Source organism: Canis lupus, chromosome 37 (assembly GCF_048164855.1).
Source record: "Canis lupus baileyi chromosome 37, mCanLup2.hap1, whole genome shotgun sequence".
NCBI classification, from domain to species: domain Eukaryota; kingdom Metazoa; phylum Chordata; class Mammalia; order Carnivora; family Canidae; genus Canis; species Canis lupus.
The window spans coordinates 1,189,819-1,211,050 of NC_132874.1; the positions used below are offsets into that span (position 1 = coordinate 1,189,819).

Sequence of the window (21,232 nt, forward strand, 5' to 3'; positions counted from 1 at the left end):
TAGAGACAAGACCCATCTCTATGCTGCCTACAAGAGACTCACTATATATATGAGAACACACAAGACTGAAAGTGAAAGGGATGGAAAAAGATACTCTATGCAAGTGGAAAACAAAAGAAAGGTAGAGTAGCTAAACTTAATGAGATAAACTAGACTTTAAAACAAAGACTAATGACATAATGATAAAGGGGTCAATCCAACAAGAAGATACAACATTTGTAAATATTTATGCACCCAACTTAGGAGCACTTGAGTATATAAGCAAATATTAAACAGGAATAAAGGGAGAAATAGCTCCACAAACCAATATTTCACTCTATATGTTAACTAAAATTTAAATTTTTAAAAAAGTAATAAAGTGAGAAATAGCAATATAACAATACTAGGGCCTTACATTGATGGACAAATAATCCAGACAGAAAATAAGGAAACATTGGCCTTACATATGTTAGGCCAGGTAAACTTAACATATTTATGGAACATTCCACCCTAAGGCAACAGAATACACATTCTTCTCAGAAGCACATGGAACATTTTCCAAAATACACCATATATTATGCCACAAAACAAGTCTTAATAAATTTGAAACGAATGCATCATATAAGTATCTTCCAGCCACGCTGGTATGAGATTAATTATACAAAGAAAACTAAAATTTCACAAATATGTGAAGATTAAATGACTTGCTACTGAACAGCTAATAGATCAAAGGAGATAACAAAAAATACCTTGAGACATGAAAATGGGAATATAACACTATATGGGATGCAGCAAAAGCAGTTCTAAGAGACAAGTTCAGAGTGATAAATGCCTATCTCAAAAAACAAGAAAAGTCTCAAAAAATCTAACTTTACACATCAAGAAACTAGAAAAAGAAGAACAAATGAAGGCCAAAGTTAGCAGAAGAAAGAAAGATTACAGCAGAAATAAATAGAGACTAAAGAGACAGTAGGAAAGATTAATGAAACTAAAAGCTGGCTCTTTGTAAAGAAAATTGACAAACCTCTAGCTAGACTCACGGGGCGGAGGGGAGACTGAGAAGAGGACTCAAAAATCAGAAATGAAAGAGATGTTACAACTGATACCACAGAAACACATAGGAACAATTTTAGGCCAACAGCTTGGATAACCTAGAAGAAATGGGTTCTAGAAGAAATTCCTAGAAATATACAACCTACCAAGACTGAATCATGATGAAATAGAAAATCTGAACAAAAACAGTTACTAATAAGGAAATTTGAATTAGTAATCAAAAATGTCCCAACAACAACAAAAAGTCCAAGACCAGACAGCTTCACTGGTTAATTCTACCAAATATTCAAAGAATAACGATCTTTCTCAAATTCAAAAAAAAGAGAAGGGGAAGGAATTTCACACTCATTTTGAGGCCAGCGTTACCCTGTTATCAAAACCAGATAAGGATGGCACAAGAAAGGAAAATTATAGCCCAATATTCCTATTGAATATAGATGCAAAAATCCTCAAAATATTAGCAAACCAAATTCAACAATACATTAAAAGAATCATATAGACAATTAAATGGGATTTATTCCAGGGATGCAAGGATGGTTCAACTTCTGCAAATCAGTCAATATGAAACACCATCACATTAACAAAATGAAAGAGAAAGATAGCATGATCATCTCAATAGATAGAGAAAAAGCATTTGACAAAATTTATCATTTATGTTAAAAATTCTCAACAAGGTGGGTGTAGAGGGAACATAACAATGAAGGCTGTACACAACAAGCCCACAGCTAACATCATACTCCAAAGTGAAAATGTTTTCTCTAAAATCAGGAACCAGGGATCCCTGGGTGGCGCAGTGGTTTAGCGCCTGCCTTTGGCCCAGGGCGCGATCCTGGAGACCCGGGATCGAATCCCACATCGGGCTCCTGGTGCATGGAGCCTGCTTCTCCCTCTGCCTATGTCTCTGCCCCTCTCTCTCTCTCTCTCTCTGTGTGACTATCATAAATAAATAAAAATTAAAAAAAATAATAATAAAATAAAATCAGGAACCAGACAAGGCTGCCCACTCACTACTTTTATTCAACGTGGTATTGAAAGTCCTAAAAGAAAAAAGAAAAAAAAAAAAAAAGAGAAGAAAAAAAAATAAGTCCTAGCCACAGCAATTAGGCAAGAAAAAGATATAAAATGTATCCAAATTAGAAAGGAAGAAATGAAACTGTCATTATTTGCAGATGACATTTCATACATAGAAAATACTGAAGACTACACATACACACACATACAATTAGAACCACTAAATGAATTCAATAAAGTTATAGGATATAAAACCAATACACAAAAATCTGTTGTGTTTCTATTCAATAATAATAAACTATCAGAGAGATTAAGAAAACAATACCATTTATAATTACACCAAAGAGATTAACATACCCAGAAATAAATTTAACTAAGGAGGTAAAAGATCTATATATTGAAGACTGTAAGACATTAATGAAAGAAACTGAAGACAAGTAAATGGAGATATTCAATGTTCACGAATTGGAAGAATTCATATTGTTAAAATGTCCATACTACTTGAAGCAATCTACAGATTCAATGAAATTCCTGTTAAGATTCCAATGACTTGGGATCCCTGGATGGCGCAGAGGTTTAGCGCCTGCCTTTGGCCCAGGGCGTGATTCTGGAGACCTGGGATCAAATCCCACGTTGGGCTCCCGGTACATGGAGCCTGCTTCACCTTCTGCCTATGTCTCTGCCTCTCTCTCTCTCTCTCTGACTATCATAAATAAATAAAAATTTAAAAAAAAAAAGATTCCAATGACTTGGGAAACTTTTGCATTGGGTGGGAAATGGAATCATGGATTCAACAGGCCATAGTGGCACACTCACTCTTTGTCCTTTCACTTTGCATCAGTACCTATTGTTTCTCCTTTCAAGAATAGGATTTTTTCCATCTGAAAGAATTATCCTAGAATAAAATTTTAAAAATTCCAATGTCAGCTTCAGTTGAGAAACAGCCTCCTGCAGTCTCCTCTGCAAATGGGCTCCATGGCCATCCCCACCACTTGTGATCACCCACCAAGGCCTGCATGGTGTCACCGCTGAGGTTTCCACCAGCCCACAAGTGACAGCAGCTCACTCCTGGCTATTGCTGGTGCCAACTAGGCTCCACTTCCAATAACTGCTTCTGCAGAAGTGCAGAGTAGGCTGGGGAAGCCATCCCTCACCACCCAAGTCTCTGCAAGGCTGACCTGGGTCACTGGTGGGCAAGCTTCTTTTTCAGGAAGTCCGCTTTCCCATTCATGGCTACAGTGTTCAAGTCCCCAGAAAGTTCAGAATCTTCTCAGGCCTCCAATAGCATGATCACCTGTAACTTGTTCTGGGAGCCATGAGGAAGCAGCCTGGTGGCCAGCCTGGCAAAGCCAACACCAGGCTCCAGGAGGTGCTAGGCCCATCAGTGAGTGCCCTTCCATTCCCCTCCTCTCCTTCCCCTTAGATTAGGCAGGCTGCACCAAGCAGAAGCAGTTGGGTTCTTTTATATCAAAATAGTAAAACACCAAAAGGAAGATGAGAGAATCCCATTCTTTTTTTTTTTTTTTCCCATTCTTTTTTATCCAAGCCATCCACAAGCCTTCCTGATACCCTGGAACCATGTGCCTTGCACCAAGTGAAAAATAAACTCCAAGCAGCCATTTGAAAAAAAAAATTCTAATGGCATTTTTCACAGAAATAGAACAATTTTAAAATTTGCATAGAACCATAAAAGACCCTGAATAGACAAAGGAATCTTGAAAAAGAAGACCAAAGCTGAAGTCATCATGCTCCTTGATTTCAAACTATATTATAAAATTACAGTAATTAAGAGTATGTCATTGGCATAACATTCACATAGAACAGTGAAACAAAATAGCCCAGAAAAAAGCCCACCCATATATGGCCAACTAATTTATGACAAAGGACCCAAGAATATATAGTGGGAAAAAGTCTCTTCTATAAAGGTGTTGGGAAAAGTAGACAGTCATATGCAAAATAATGAACCTGGACCACTATGTTATACCATATACAAAGATTTGGATTAGACTTGAATGTGAGGCCTGAAATGTAAAACTCCCAAAAGAAAACCCAGGCAGTAAGCCTCTTGATGTAGGTCTTGGCAGTGATTTCTTGAATCTGATACCAAAAGCAAAAGTAAATAAGTGGGCCTGCATCAAATTAAAAAGCTTTTGCAGACCAAAGGAAACTATCAACAAAATGAAAAGGCAACATATAGAATGGGAAAAGATATTTGCAAATCACATTATCTGATTAATGTCTAATATCCAAAATACATAAGGAACTCATACTACTCAATAGCAAGACAAAAAAAAAAAAAACCCAACTAATAAATGGGCAGAAGATCTGAATAGACATTTTTCCAAAGACATACAAATGGCCAATGGGCACCTGAAAAGATGTTCAATATTAATCATCAGGGAAATGCAAATCAAAACTGTAATGAGATATCCTCTCACACCTGTTAGAATGGTTACTATTAAAAAATAAAAAAGACACAAGAAATAACAAATGTTGGCAAGGATGTGGAGAAAAGGCAATCCTCATGCACTGTTTGTGGGCATGTTAATTTGATTCAGCCCCTATGGATACAGTATGGAGGTTCCTCAAAAAATTAAAAATTGAACCACCATATGACCCAGCAATTCCATGTCTAAATATTTATCAAAACAACCAACAACAACAACAACAAAAGACTAAACAAGGGACACTTGGGTGGCTCAGCAGTTGAGCATCTGCCTTCAGCTCAGGGCATGATCCCAGGTTTCTGGGATTGAGTCCTGCATCAGGTTCTCCTGCCTATGTCTCTGTGCCTCTCATGAATAAATAAAGAAAATCTTTAAAAAATAAAAAGACAAACACACAAACAAAAAAACCAAAAACACTACTCAAAAAGATATATGTACTTTTGTGTTCAGTGCAGCATTATTTACGATAGCCAAAATATAGAAACAACCTAAGTGTCTGTTGATGGATAAATGGATAAGAAACTGTGGTATATATACACAACGGGATATATGACAGTGGTTTGGAAGGGCTATCTTCCCACTCACCTTTGTTTAGGAACCTGTCTTTGTTGGTATCACATCCAGCATTTAGGCATTATTAATTGGTGGCTGATTGCTCTATTGTTTTCAACAATACCTTGTGCCATAAAATATTCAAGTATGATACAATTAAATTTAAACCCCTTTTTATGGATAGTTTTTGAGGCCAATATGTATAACATTTCTGTCTCACCCCATGGGGGCTCTTCTCTCTTGTCTTTTTCCCTGGTTCTCATTGGTAAATTAGCCAGCCTCCTAAGATTTATTATTTAGCTTCCATGGAGTTATTAGCTTACTTTAAAATTGCCAACTACCAAAATCTACACTGTTTCAGAGAGTACCTTTAGGCTTGACCTTTCCCATAATCTGTTCCAAGTATAGTCAGTTCCACTGGGGAGAGCCTCAGAGCATTCTGCTCTTACACTCACCTCTTCCCCATGGCAAAATATGGGTTACTGCTCCAGAGCTGAGGACAGGAACAGTGACCCACTTCTCTCAGCGACACTTCTGCATTATGATTAGGGTGCTGGGCCAGGCAGCAGCCTCTAGTCTTCCCAGTATGAAACTTCTGCCTATGAGTGAGCTTGTGTGAGGGCTTTTAAGGCTCCACTATTCTTAGCCTGCCATGGTGCCTCAAGTAGAGCCTCTACTCTATGAATGTGGGCTGGGTGGAGGAAAGAGTGCTTGACTTACTGGTCATACTTGCCTGGAATTTAGTCTCTGAAAAATAGAACTTTGGAGGAATTGAAAAAAAGTGCTGGTGCCTTGTCCCTCTTGGGGTGGTACCTTAGCCTTCGCTAGACCCTGGGGAATTGGGAGCCCCATCTTTTTAGACATTCCCACCCAGACTGGAGCTTCCCTCATGCTGAGCCAGTGGATGGGGATAGGATAGGAAGTGGTTCACAGCACAAGTGCTACAAACTGTGTTCTTACGAAAATTTAGTACATTTTCTTTTTCATTTATTTGAGAGAAAGAGAGAGAGAGAGCACGCACAAGTGGGGGCGGGGGGGGGGCGCAGAGGGAAAGGGAGAAGCAACTCTCCACTGATAAGGGAGTCCAATGTGGTGCTTGATCCCAGGACCCTGAGATCATGACGGGAGCAGAAGGCAGACACCCAACTGACTGAGCCACCCAGGCGCCCCATGAAAATAGATTTTCTTGAACAAATGTTTCCCTATTTGCCTAATGCTCTTAGGACAATTTCGAGAGACTAAGTGATAACATTCACCAGTAATGACTGTTTCACTCTGAGTGGGTCCATGGAGCTCCTATGCTGCCAATTCAGAAGTTGCTTTTAAGATTTAATTTGTAATTATTTATTCCTATTTTAATAATGGGTATTAAATTTTTATTAGTCTTTGTCCACCCTTCTTTTAATGTGCTATGGATTTTTTTTGGCTAGTATTTATTTGGGATTTTTGAATTAATATTTATAAGTAAATATGAATGGTAGTTCTCTCTATGCTAGTTCTGACAGATCTTAATGTAATATTTACTTTATAAAAAGAACTTGTCTTAAACTTATACAGTGATGTATGTCAATCATTTCTCAACAAAGCTGAAAAAAAAAAAACCAATTTGGAATAATTCCTTTTAAAAAAAATCTAATCTCCAGAAAAGTTTAAATAGAATGGCTTTATGTTCATTAGAGTTTTTATACATTTTATACATTTTACTGTGAAATTCACTGAACCTGGTGCTGTCTTAGGGATAGAACTTTGACAATCTTTCTGTTTCTTCTCAGTCTCCGGCAGAGATTGCTCATTGTCCACCCAACATCCATTTTCCCTTTCCTACTCAGAGCCATAATCCTGATTCTATCTGGATGCAGTGTCTCGGGAATACAGGACCACATTTTGCAGTGCCATGATTATGTCATCAAGAAGGTTTCGCAGCATCTCAGAGAGAATGACAGTGAGGGATGGAGACCGGGCTACCGGGAAATGGTAAAGGTTGCCCACACCTTCCTCTTTGGATGCGCCCCCGAACCACAAGTCAGTACTTCTTCCTAAACACACGGAGAGGGGACGTGGGGACATGAAGCAAGGCATTTCCTAGCTTCCACCTGTGCAGACAACGCGGCCAGGGACCCGGAAAACCTGCACAAGGCAACCGTCAAGGCAGCTCAGCCCCGCGTGGGTCTTCTGATGTGGATGAGGTTGCAGTGGTGGCAAAAGCTCTTCCCACCCTTGCATCAGTGAGGCCACTCGCCTGTTGGCTCTTTGGGGCTCAGGGAGTAAGGCAGGCCCACAGCAACTCTTCCCGCACGGCTGCCCTGGTGGGGTCTCCCTGGCCCAGGGCTCCTCAGGTGCTGGGTCAGCCCCATGCTCTGAGGGAATGCCTTCCCACACTCCTGCACTCCTGAGAGTGGGGCCGCTTCTGTGGGCTGTGGCCCCTTGGGTTCCACCGGCAGGTCCTTCCTCCCTCCTCACGTACACAGCATCTCTCCCCAGGGGTGTTCTCCGCTGGCCAACGAGGCCGAGCTCTGGGCAAAGCTCTTCTCACACGCATGACATAGCTGCTGCCCTTCCTGCCCTGGGGGGCTGCCCAACCAGCAGGGCCCCAAGCACTCCATGTCGGGACCTTAGGGGCCTTCCTCCCAGGTCCATCCCTAGATATCCCCCCAGGAACTCAGCTGCCTCAGGGCCAGGTTCCTCTGCACCAGAGCTCCTGCTCAGCCACTTGTTCGGCCTGAAACAGAAAGACCAGGCAAATGTCACCTGTTCTCGGAGTCTGCGGGAGGCTCACACTGTGTGCCCAAAAGGACAGGGTGCTCCTAACCTGCTGGACCCCACATCACAGAGCAGAGGCATTAGAAACCCAAGGGCTGGTGTGGGAAAACCTTCCTCTAGGTAATAAGGAAGTCTAGTGAATTCAGCAAAATACAGTTCAGCCCAGCCTTCCCTTCCACACAGCCTAGGCCTGGAGAGAATTCTTCATGGGGAGGGCTGATCCAGATCAGGGTGGCTTCTCTTAGTTCCCCTCAGAACTCCCTCCCCATGGAGCATCTGGGTGGTTCAGTTGGATCAGGTCACGCTCTCAGGGTCCTGGGATCGAGGCCCACATCAGGGTCCGTTCTGTGAGGAGTCTGCTTGAGATTCTCTCTCTGCCCCTCCCCCAACTGCACACACCTGTGCTTGCTCTCTCCCTCTCTCTGAAAAATAAGTAAATAAATCTTAAAAACAACAAAAACCTCCTTTTAAGGTGGTGAGCCTCACAGTGACCAAGGGGAGTCACCCCGTGGACTCATTCCTTTATGGGACAAGCATTCAATCGCACTCTTCCAGTGGCAGTGGCAGCACCCAACGACTATCAAATGGGCAACACCCCAAGTGTGTTACTGGCATGAGGCCCTTACAGGCGCTGCCCTCTGCCTGGAAAGCTCTCAGCTCAGGTAACAGCAAGTCTCCTTCTCCCATCCCTTTGCTCAGCTCCCCCTTCCTTACTTCTTCCACTTACTACTGCAGTCAGCTCACTGGGGCCACGGCAACTCACTGTCTCCCTTCCCTGGGCCAGTCTGCTCATTCCTCACTGACCACCTTCTCACGCACTCATCACCCTTCTATTTGTCTCCCCCTTGCCACAACCAAATATCCACAGCAGCAGGATCTTCCTGTTCTGTTCCTGGAATCATGGCTGGCACAAGGCAGTTTTCAATAAATACTTGTCGCATGAGTAAAAGAGAAAGCACCAGAGCCAATCCAACTACTATGACCTCAAATGACTGGCTCAGAGTTGGCACCAGCAGCAAACCATGCCCCAGAGAACCAGCCCATGTGGGATAGCTGTCCAACCAGTCCAGTCAGATGCAGAGGAGTTGAGGGCAAGAAGGGAGACAAACAGGCCCAAACCATCTCAACACTGGGCAGCAGCCTCATGGTCCCCTGAGGATGCCTTGGTCCCCAGGGATGAGTGTTGGGGATGCCATCAAGAACACATGACCATCCAGTGACCCATGAGCCAGACCCAAGCACTGGATGCTCCTGACCTCCTCTGACCCTGGAATGTGAGCTCCCCCTGCCTGCCCCACTCCCAGGAGCTGCCCCAAGGATAGCGACAGTGCAGGGGGTGGTATGGAGCAAAATGGACAGTACCTGACTGAGGCCAGTGAAGACCTCTACATATACTTTTCAGATCTGGCTGGTGGGTGTGGGTATCTACTCATTCTGCCACCACCTGGGAAGAGCCTCACCTGTGAGCCTCCTTTGCTTGGGAACACCACCAGCTTCCCTCTTTCCTGGGTCTCTCCCTGCCCCCCAAGGAGGGGCTAGTTTCAGATCACAGCTAGAAAGCTTCCATGGAGCTTCCCAACTAACAGACTTCTATCTTGCAAACCAGAAAGCCCAGGGAAAACAACCCCAGCCCTTCTCTTTATCAAAACATCCAGCTTTCTCCCACAGCTAACTGTCCTGTCCCTCCCTCACACCCCTGAACAAGTACCTCTGAGTACTCCTCTGTTGTCAGACCATGGTTCTCTCAGTCCTTATAGCTGAAGGATGGCAACAGGTTTGGAAAACAGAAATGTGTCTGCAGAGAAGAAATGGGCCACAAGTGGGATCAGTACTGCCCTTCTGCCCAAACTTCACACACACACACACACATATATATATATTTTAAGTCTTCCTTTATTAGCACTAACACAGAACTGAGTGAAGGTGTGATGGTTAATAAAAATTCAAGGTAAGATTAAGGAATTGAAATTATATAGCCTCTAAGGTCTTTTCCAACTGTTAGCATCATGCAACTCCATAAGGCTAATACATACTAAGGTATTAGTTAAGGAAATACTAATACTAAGGAATACTAATTCATACTAAGGTATTAGTTAAGGAAATATTGTTATGCCCCTTAGGATATTTACAGTTTAGAAGACTATAGTGCCATAAACCTAAAACACATAGTTCTACACTTAAGAAAAAAAGGAGAGACAGGTCAAAAAGATACAGAAACCAACTTGGAAATTAACACTGGGAACTTTGACTTCGAATGGCAAAATCTGGAGAACCATTTGATAAATAGATTAATAATGATAATAATGAATTGTAAACCAAAGAATAAGGTATCTGTAAGTCCAAAATAATACGAATGAAGGATCACTGGGTGGCTCAATGGTTTGGTGCCTGCCTTTAGCCCAGGGTATGGTCCTGGGTCCTGGGATCAAGTCCCACATCGGGCTCTCAGCATGGGGCCTGCTTCTCCATCTGCCTGTGTCTCTTCCTCTTTCTGTCTCTCATGAATAAGTAAATAAAATCTTAAAAAAAAAAAAGATTAAATATAAGGAAAAGGAAAAAAAAAATCATCCTTAGAGAATTCCAATAAATGTAGAAGGAACAGGAAAGAAGAAAACCACCATGGAACTCCACAGTAATCTTTCTTGCACGGAAAATTCACCAATGAATGCTAAAATTAGTGGCACTTCTGAGCTCATGCACATTTAGAAACTGCCATTGTATCCTGACTTGAAATTAGGAGCCATTATAGCATAGCAATTAGTTTTGTTCCAAGTAATAGTCATAATAGATTTTATTTTTAAAAAAATTATTATTTTTACATTAAACTGTACAAACTTGAGAAATTGGAAGTTCACCTGAGTGTTAAGAACAAAAAAGTAGAGATCCTTGGGTGGCTCAGTGGTTTAGCACCTGCCTTCAGCCCAGGGCGTGATCCTAAAGTCCCAGGACTTTGTGGGAGTCCCACGTCAGGCTCCCTGCATGGAGCCTGTTTCTCCCTCAACCTCTCTCTCTCATGAATAAATAAATAAAATCTTAAAAAAAAAAAGGAACAAAAAAGCGTATCCCAAATTTGACCACTTCCCAACCACTCTATCAGCCATTCCCCTAGTCTGAGCTACCTCTTGCCTGTAGTAGTTTCCCAACTATTCTTCCTCCTTCCTATTCACGTATACTTTATTCTCAGCATTAGCCAGTAAACTTAAAAGAAAAAAAAAAATCAGATCCCTTTAATCATTTATGTAAAACTATCCAATGGCTTTGTCTAGCTTAGAAGAAAATTTGCTTATTACTTTGGCCAAAGAGGCCTATATGATCTGACTCTTACCTACTTCTCTGAACTCATTTGTTACCATTCTCATCCTTCTTATTACTCCTTTCTAGCCCAAAAATAACCTTAGGAATATTAGGGAAGACCCTTCTGAGGTATGCTCCCCTGCCTTTTACCTGCTTCATTTTTTTCCCATGGCATTTATCACTACATGAAATACTATGTTTTGGTTCATTTTTTTACCTGATCTCCAATTTGAACGTAAGCTTATATGGGAAAAGATTTGGTTTGTCTTGCTTACAAACTATAGCCAAATACTTATTTTTAAAAAAGATTTTATTTATTTGTGAGAGGCACAGAGAGAGAGAGAAAGAGAGGCAGAGACACAGGGCAAAGGGAGAAACAAGCTCCATGCAGGGAGCCCAACGTGGGACTCGATCCCTAGTCTCCAGGATCACACCCTGGGCTGAAGGCGATGCTAAACCGCTGGGCCACCAGGGCTGCCCTAGACACAATACTTAAAACAATACCTATACTAGAGTGAGCCCTCAAATATCTGAATATTTTTAAAACATTGAAGCGTAAAAAGTGGGGAAAAAAGCAGAAGGCCTGTATTAACAGAAGTAGACTTCTATTTCTGAAGTCTGTGCAAAAAATGTAAGTCTTTAATATAAAGAAAAAGGAGTATTTTTAACTACATTAATTTTACAAATTCAGTTGCTTAAAAAAACCTTGAAAAATAAATATGACATTGCTGACTCAATTTGGAAATTTGCAAGAATCTTACATGAAAGAAAAATTTATTTATATAGATTACTGGTTTAAAAATACAAGGGAAAAGACAAATATACAAAAGCATTATTATACAACTGATTTCTAAACTCAATACTTCAGAAATACAAAACAATGATCATTACCCCCCAAAGTCACTTTATTGAAACAAATTGATTTTTCAGTTGGTCTGTAACTCTTTTCACTCAAGTTTACAAATATTACTGGATTTTTCAGTTTCATCTCACATCAGAACTTTATTTTTTACTGTCTTCTTCTCGAAGTAGTATATAGTTATTTCTGGCAATTAATGTCAACTATAGGAAGATTCTCTATAGAGAATCTAATATCTAAATATATAGAATTTAATATGGCTGCTGCTTTGGAAACAGTTACCACTCTGAGTTAATCTACACTAAGACTAAGACCTATGTAATGAAAGGCAAAACATTAATGGGCAATATATGAGGATTGAGATCAGAGAGTCTAAGAAAAGACAATGTTTTCTTATACTGCAGATCTGCTAGAGAAGACTCCATTATTTACTTTGGTATTACTGCTAGAGAAGCAGTTTCTGCTAGACCACAAGCTGGCCATATACTTGTCCATTTTATGTTTCCTTTTCTAAACAACAGCAGACTTTAACAATTAGACTGATGAACCAAATAAGCAGACACCTTTAAACTACTATATATTTTAACTGTAAAATAAATTATTTTCTAAATTGATTTTGCAGCCTTGTGTCTGGAAAGGCAATAAAACCCATTCTGTTCCAAAATTACAAGGCTGACTCAGAGGCTATTTGTAAAATGCCTGGCTGTCTTCTATCACCAGTCATGAAGGTGGGCCTTCATGAACTCAGTAACTTAATACATGTAAAAATGACCTCATCCATCAATATAATGTTGAACCAGTAAAAGCAAAAAAGTATAATCATAACGTAGGGATTGGGCTATATAAAGCAAGAGGGAAATATCCTCTTATATAACATAAGAGGAATATACATGGTAATAAAAATTATAATAAACTTGTAAAGAGATGATTCTGGTTTACATGTATATCTGCTTAAACTGACTGAATGATTGGAAATTTTCTTCTCCAAACAGAACTCCTCCTCATTATAAACTAAGCTGGTCTTAGTGTCTTATAAATCTCTTATTTCCTCAGATTTATCTATTGTACCCTCACTTTACAGTGATTTAACTTATAAGCTGGACCTGCCCAGCTTGCCTACAAAGCCTCTCTTCAGAAAGATACCATATGCATTTTTTAGTAAATACTGCACTTCAAAACAGTTTATAAAGAACCAGCAACTGGGGATCCCTGGGTGGTGCAGCGGTTTGGCGCCTGCCTTTGGCCCAGGGCGCGATCCTGGAGACCCGGGATCGAATCCCATGTTGGGCTCCTGGTGCATGGAGCCTGCTTCTCCCTCTGCCTATGTCTCTGCCTCTCTTTCTCTCTCTGTGACTATCATAAATAAATAAAACTTAAAAAAAAAAAAAAAAAGAACCAGCAACTGGCCCTCCAATGTAAATACTTCTCATTTCATATTATCACAGAAGCAGTGCAGTTTACTAACCACTCCTTCCTTACAGAAAACTCAGTAGCTATAAAAATTTTTTCTGTTTCAAAACAATTCAATACTTATTAATTCCAAAGATCCGATCACCATGTAGCTGTGGCATTTTAGGAATTAGCACACTCTGGAGAGAAGCTGTGTTTAGGATGAAGTGAGTTGGATCATACTTCGTATAGAAACTTGCCAGAAAATATCTGTAGAAATAAAAATTTTTAAATTATATCATATATAACATGTAAAACTTGTAAAAAAATTTAAAGGTTAACAAAAAGGTCACTGAAATACCTAATAAATACCTAAAAACAGAATCACTTCTGAGCACTAAAATAGTTTTACAGTTTTGGGCCTAAATTAATTTGGGATTAAAAATTTTTTTTCATTTGTTTTTATTTAAGTTTGATTTGCCAACATATAACACCTAGTGCTCACCCCCATCAAGTGCCCTTCTCAGTGCCCATCACCGAGTTACCCCAACCCCCTGCTCACCTCCCCTTCCGCAACCCTTTGTTTCCCAGAATTAGGAGTCTCTCATGGTTTGTCTCCCTCTCTAATTTTTCCCACTCAGACAACATTTAAAGCCATCTATATAGCACTGATACTTTTCAGAGTGCTTTTGCATTTTCTTATTTGATCATCATTTGTCAGGTAGGTGGGGCATACAGTGTTATCCCAGATTTTTAGATAAAGAAACAGGCTCAAATGCATTACCTTGTTCAAGATCTTGTTGTTATATAAGGAATTTAATCACAGAATATTTGAAATCATACCTGTGGGTCAAAAATATATGTTTAGAAATGTGGATGCTGGGGAACCCTGGGTGGCGCAGCGGTTTAGCGCCTGCCTTTGGCCCAGGGTGCGATCCTGGAGACCCGGGGTCGAATCCCACGTCGGGCTCCCGGTGCATGGAGCCTGCTTCTCCCTCTGCCTATGTCTCTGCCTCTCTCTCTCTCTCTGTGACTATCATAAATAAATAAAAATTAAAAAAAAAAAAAAGAAAAAAAAGAAATATGGATGCTGTACACAGGTACATTTTAGTTGACTATTTTGTGATAACTTATTGAAAATTCAGGATAAATGTCAGGCTTTTTACATTAATTATAATGTAATCCTCAACACTGTATAGATGAGGAAACTGAGGTTTTCAAAGAAATGGCCAAAAATCATACAGCTAGAAAGCAGTAGAGCTAAAATCCAAATCTAGGGCTGTTTAAATAACTATTAAGACTGTTACTGCATTTATCTTTGTTAGATCATACAAATCATTTAGCTTTTGATGTTAATTTTATATAGGGCTGAAACAAAAATTTAAAAAATTTCCTCAAAGTGCTATCAATATAAGGAAAAAGAAACCTACCACTTTATCATCAATTTATTCTTTTCATTTGAAAATGCCTTCCTTTCTCTCACATCTGTCTAAAATCTACCCTTCCTTAAGTCCCAATTTAAGGAATCCTAATGACTCCAAGAATTCTTTCCAGTTACTCCAGGCTGCACTGATTTTATCATTGATGCATTACTACATGTAATCTATGTGGTACACAGTGTTTGATTAAGATGTATTTAAAACATCCACTATACATACGCAACTATACTGAGTATGGAATTCAAAGCAATCTATGTACTTATAAATTTTTGCAGAAACAAACCATTTACAATAACAGATAATACAAAGTGGCATAAATAAGGGATATGTAATAATACTAAAGATGTTCAAAATAGGGCAGCCCTGGTGGCTCAGCGGTTTAGCGCCGCCTTCGGCCCAGGGTGTGATACTGGAGATTCGCGATTGAGTCCCACATCGGGCTCCCTGCATGGATCCTGCTTCTCCCTCTGCCTGTGTCTCTGCCTCTCTCTCTCTGTGTATCTCATGAATAAATCAGTAAAATCTTTAAAAAAAAATAAAGATGTTCAAAATAGAGCATTATTACTTAAGGTTGGGTGCTAAGGAAAAGACCTCATTGAGGAGTTATGATACAAAACTTTTTTTTTTAAAGATTTTATTCATCTATTCATGAGAGGCACACACACACACAGAGAGAGAGAGAGAGAGAGAGAGAGAGAAATAGAGAGAGGCAGAGACACAGGCAGAGGGAGAAGCAGGCTCCATGTAGGAAGCCCAATGCAGGACTCGATCCCAGAACTCTGGGATCACATCCTGAGCCAAAGGCAGACATTCTTTTTTTTTTATTTTTTATTTTTTAAGATTATTTATTTATTTATTCATGAGAGCCACAGAGAGAGAGGCAGAGACACAAGCAGAGTTCGAGAAGCAGGCTCCCTGCAGGGAGCCCGACATGGGACTCGATCCCAGGCCTCCAGGATCAGGCCCTGGGCTGAAGGCAGGCGCTAAACCGCTGAGCCACCTGGGCTGCCCAAAGGCAGACATTCAATCGTTGAGCCAACCAGACATCCCAATAGGATTTAAATCTTGAAAGACTAAGAAAGATAAATTAGGAAAGGAGAAGGTATTACAGGTAGGAGAAATGATTTGAACAAAAGCATAAACATAGGCCTATATACAAGTATCAAGAAATGCTGCTTAGAAGAACTAGACCAAGTGGGAGTTGGGTGGGGGTAAAATATTCACATAAAGAAAAAATGAGGTAAGAATCATTTTGTGGAAGGCCCTGATACCAGATAATAGGAGTTAATTTAAGGTTGAATGCTTTACAGATAGGTATTATCTATAATTTATTTCTTCTGGCATCATAGTGAGCTATGTACTATTAGTGAGAATTTCATTTATGAGCAAACCATGCAGGCTGGGCGATAAATACGGGATTCAAGCCAGGTCTGTTCTACAATGAAAACCTAACTTTTGTTGTCAAAAACTATACAGCAGTCTCTCCCAAGGAGTTTGAACATCTAATGTGGGGTGGAGGAGGTGTGGATCAATGAAATTCATCTGAAATTATCCAAATCCTCGTTTAGGGAGATTAATCTGATAGTGTAATACAGAATAAGATTATGTGTATAGCTTTCTTATAAGCAATTTAAAAATATGAACTAGAATACATTTTGACCTGTATATCCTAGAATGTCTAAAAATACTGATGGGCATATTATATTGTCTCCATATATTACTGACTGAAGTAAAAAATGGTTTATTACCAGCCTGTCAAAGATTTTGCTTGTATTTTATGCTCTAAGGTAGCTATCTATCAGTAGAGGTTTCAACAAATATTGTTTCTAACTGAAATTCAACATAATATCCAATATCCAATCTTCTTCATACCTAAAAATTTCCATCACTTCAGAATTATTGGAGAAATTGTGAAAAACTTCCGTGAAGATGTAAACTGTACTCCATAGTCCAATTGTCCCCAATGAATTAAAAGCCTTGCTTTACCCTGCTTTACCCAGTTTCAAAAGGTGTTCCTTTAATGCATGCAAAAATACATACATCCCCAGATTATGGATAACATTCATTAAGGTCCAAGCAACAGGAACACTGAAGAACAGAATACTGAGTAGGATAATATAAAGCAAGCCAACTCCTAATGCATATGTCAGCCACAAACCTCATCTGCTCATTACACCTCACTGTGAGCAACTCCAATATTCATGTTTGCTCCGCCGCCCCACTCCAAGTGGTGGGCTTGGAACACCCACCCTTATATTCGAAATGTATGAGAGAACTGGGTAGATGACAAAACAAAGACATTTCTCACCTTTTAGCAATTAACCATTTACAGAGCCTTCTGGGACTTATGAAGCACTGTCACCCATGCTATTGAACTAACACGCCACAAAACCCCTTGATGTTATCACCCCACCTCTTAAAAGGAGTGAATAGCAAATAAAAGGCAGATACAAAGCTAGACAGACTCTATTTAGAGAAAGTCTAGAGAATACAGAACAATTTGACAAGAGTGGTTACTACTAGGGAATAAAATCTGGAGAACTTTCAAGTTTTACTATATAAACTTGTATATTACTTGGATGTTTTACCATCAGCAGGAATTCTAAAAGAAACTCAAACTCAGTGATACATAGTAACTTTAAATGTTGCTTGGTTAAGGAAAAATGTGAGCTGGAAAGTGTATTAATCCTTGTAATCTCAGACACTGTGTTGCTTTACAGAACTGGCTCTTCCTGAGTATAAGATGCATACCTGTAGTGACAGTCCTGTAAGAGAGCCCTTGGGTGCTCTCCAGCAGCCATATTCGATGCTTAATAGATGACTGGATGGAGGGAGGCGGCGAGCAATGGGCAGATGGGAGCAAGGACCTGCTCAGATGTGCGTCCTGAAGAAAGGAGTCCCCAGTAGGTTCTAGATACAGCTTGGAAGGCAGAATAAAGGAAAAGATGGCTGGAAATAAAAAGTCCAAGTTAATAGGGAAACAAGAAAGAAACAAAGAAATGGACTGCAAAGATGTTCATGAAGGAGGGAAATCAAACCAAAGGACTTTATTTTAAAGATATATTTATTCTATATAGAGAGAGAGAAAGCATGAGTATGGGGAGGGGCAGAGGAAGAAGGAGAGACTCTCCAGCAGACTCCTCCACTGAGCGCAGAGCTCAGTGTAGGGCTCCATCCCACCACCCTGAGATCATGACCTGAGCTGAAATCAAGAGTTAGATATTTAGCCGACTGAGCCCTCCAGGACTTTTATCTGATGAGGTCATTGGAGCCGGAGGAAGGTCTGTAGAGCAACAGAAGTCATTCAAAAATATCTTTTCAATTTAAGTCAAGAGATGTGTTCCAAGTGGCAGAAACCCATGGTATCTGTATGATTGCCAGGGCAGGCGAAACAGAGGCAGAAGCAGACAGCGCGGAAGTCGTGGCTTTGATACACATAGGGATGACGTGAAAATGGAAACAGCAGACCCACTGCACACAGACCTTTAGAAGGTTAACAGTCAGAGGCGACGACGTCAGTGTGAGACATCAGGCAGAAGCTGGACCAGCTGCTGCAGAGACAGCCAGGACAGAGAGGCAACAGGCTCATCCCCTACGCCCAGGACTGCACCCATCACCAAGTCGCATAGGTGGTTCCACTGAGGCGGCAAAGGCTGGTTCCACTGGACTCTGCTATCTGGCACATCCTAAGCATACTCTCACCTTTCCACTGCTGATGTAAGCCCAGGCAGGTGAGGGCAGCCCACCAAGTGCTGCCCATCAGTTGTTCATGTCCAGTGCTCACAACCACCTTCTGTGGTACGTACTTGCGCCACTGAATTGTGACATCTCTGATACCCCAAGCACATGCTAAAGCCCTCACTGTGATAGGGCCTTTCAGAAAAGTAATTAAGGTAATTAAGACACACACAATTCACTCAGAATAGTTAAAAAGCTCAGACTCATTATGTAAAAGTCAAATTAGAGAATAGATGGAAATACTGTTCTTGTCTTTGATTAATAAATGAACTTACTTTTACTTGTCTCTTCATTAGTTTTCAAAATCAGAGTAGGGCTCTGATCCAGCAGGACTGATGTCCTTATGAGAAGAGACACCAGAACTCATTCTCTCTCTCTCTCTCTCCCCCACTCCCACCCCAGTACACACAGGCACAAAGGCACATGTGAGAACCAGGCAAGAAGGTGGTGTCAGCAACCCACCCTGCTCACACCTGGATCTTCAACATGTAGCCTCCAGCACTATAAGGAAATAAATGCTTGTTGTTCCTGCCCCCCAGTGAATGCTAGTCTATTAGGATAGCCCTAGCAACGAGAGCAATGCTATTACCTACCCCATTTTGGCGATGAGAACTGAGAGCCCATGTATAAGCAGCTTCCAAAGGCAAAGGCATGATTTGAACCTTTGGTCTGCTCCCCACAATGAAGCAGAAAGCCAGAGAGCCTCCAGGATGGTAGTCGGGAAGCCTGAACGCAGGGCAAGGGAGCGAAAGGAGTACTCCGGACACTCAGAGCACTGAGCATCGCTGTTACCTGTTTTTTGTTTTTTGTTTTTTTTTTTTTTCCGCTGTTACCTGTTGAGGAGACTTCTAACCCCCTGATTCCCCCCGGGGGAAGGGGGGGTGGCGGGGGGGGGCAGGCTGTATATCAACAGCAGAAAAACCTTGTCTCTTACCTGTCTCTCCAGGGATGGGCCTCCTGAGCAGCATCCCATGTGGGCTGGGGTCCTCTGGGCTGGGACTGAAGCCTCAGTGATGTCTGCTGTCCCAGAGGCACTGTCCCTCTGGAGAGGACTTCTTGCCCCTGTGTGTAGCTACCACCTGGAAACAAGGACACAAAATCTAACTTCTGAAGAAAAGACTGTCTAAAGGAAACAATTCCTGGAAATGAACACAGTCAGGGTTAGGGTTAGTCAAACAGACACAAAACAAAGCACACAAGGGTTGCTGATGCCTCACATATGTTTTTCCCTGGCAAAACTCCCTTCCTACCTCATGCTGTGATTCATCTAGCTCCCTCTCCAGGTCCACCAGCATGGTAGCCACCACTTTGTCCCCGCTCTCGAGGTGCTGCTCCTGCACCCAGGCCTGGAGCTTCTCGGGAGGATGATCAGAAACAGTTCCTGCACCAGCAGCTCCAGGATCTGCTCCTTGCTGTGGGTCTCAGGGAGCAGCCAGTGTTGACACAGCTCCCAGAGCCAGGTGAGGGCCTCGCAGGGCCCAGGGATCTCCTGTCGAAAGTGCTTTCAGATAAATTTCCCTTGGTTAAAAATCCCTGAGGGGATTACTCCATCTCAGTCGGGATTCCTGCATTGGGAGGCGACTTTCCATCTCCACTTTCACTGTCAGCAGTTCCTCCCAGACCTCAGGAGCTTGCATGGTCCAGGGGTAAAGCCTCCTCTGAGTTTGATTCATCTTGACCTTGAAGAGTTTAAGCAGCACCTCCAGCTGGAGCTATGTTGCAGAAACACCTTTGAAAGTTTCCTCCTAAGCAGTAAAAATCACTGTTATATGTAGAAAAATGTCAACAGCTAATGATGAGCACTGATAATATAAGCAACCATCACAGACCCCAGGGCTCTTCACTGAATGTAAAGTCACTTGGTGACCAAAGGATGGGAATAATGGGAAATACAAGGTCATAATGTGTATAAAGCATACACTTTCAAGTCACTCAGAACTCCGTTTTATTCTGGTTCTAACATTTACTAATTGTGTGAGCTTCAGCCAATTTCTTTTTTTTTTTTTTATACCTTCAGCCAATTTCTTATCTTCTTTCGATCTCAATCTCTCAACATGAAGAAGACATAGTAATAAAAATACCCTAGTGTTCATGGCAACATTAGGGCCCACACACAATTCACTCAGAATAGTTAAAAAGCTCAGACTCCTTATGTAAAAGTCAAATTAGAGAATAGATGGAAATACTGTTCTTGTCTTTGATTAATAAACGAACTTACGTTTACTTGTCTCTTCATTAGTTTTCAAAATCAACCTCAAAACAGCTGAAGTTGCTGTCATTTTTGCTGAATTTACAGAAAAGGAAACTTGGGTAGATTCTACGTTCTGCGAGCTTTCCACTCTGCTCTGCTGCTTCCTAAGAGCAACAGCCAACACCAACCTGGTCTACAACATGCGTCCAACACAGGGCTGGGATGATCCTCAGGAGGTTTGATAACACCACGATTTCAGGAGATAAGAAACGGAGGCCAGGGGAAGTGAGGCAGGTTGCCTAAGGTTAAGTTCTCTGTGAGGACAGTCCTCAGAATCCACACAAGCCCAAGCAGTGCCTGCGACCCAGGAAGCCTGTATGTCTGCACAACGTCAAGAAGTGCAGCCTCGGGATCCCTGGGTGGCGCAGCGGTTTGGCGCCTGCCTTTGGCCCAGGGCGCGATCCTGGAGACCCGGGATCGAATCCCAAGTCGGGCTCCCGGTGCATGGAGCCTGCTTCTC

General features: G+C 41.4%; 1 long non-coding RNA gene and 1 pseudogene across 6 annotated transcripts in view; both read right to left on the reverse strand.

Moving 5' to 3' along the window:
• Positions 1-21,232, reverse strand: part of LOC140626162 (uncharacterized) — a 31,528-nt gene that overhangs the window by 9,660 nt on the left and 636 nt on the right. For 2 of the 6 annotated variants that reach the window (XR_012025353.1, XR_012025352.1), the window contains exons 2-5: positions 19,772-20,266; positions 19,456-19,600; positions 17,535-17,732; positions 9,511-9,597 (exon numbers count right to left, since the gene is read on the reverse strand). This is a non-coding gene — a long non-coding RNA (uncharacterized lncRNA). Of the gene's footprint in view, positions 1-2,054; positions 2,070-6,715; positions 7,762-9,510; positions 9,598-17,534; positions 17,733-19,455; positions 19,601-19,771; positions 20,267-21,232 lie in introns of those variants that run through there. The other 4 variants (XR_012025356.1, XR_012025357.1, XR_012025355.1 and 1 more) reach the window with 3 other exon arrangements.
• Positions 13,348-17,524, reverse strand: LOC140626160 (ORM1-like protein 1; annotated as a pseudogene).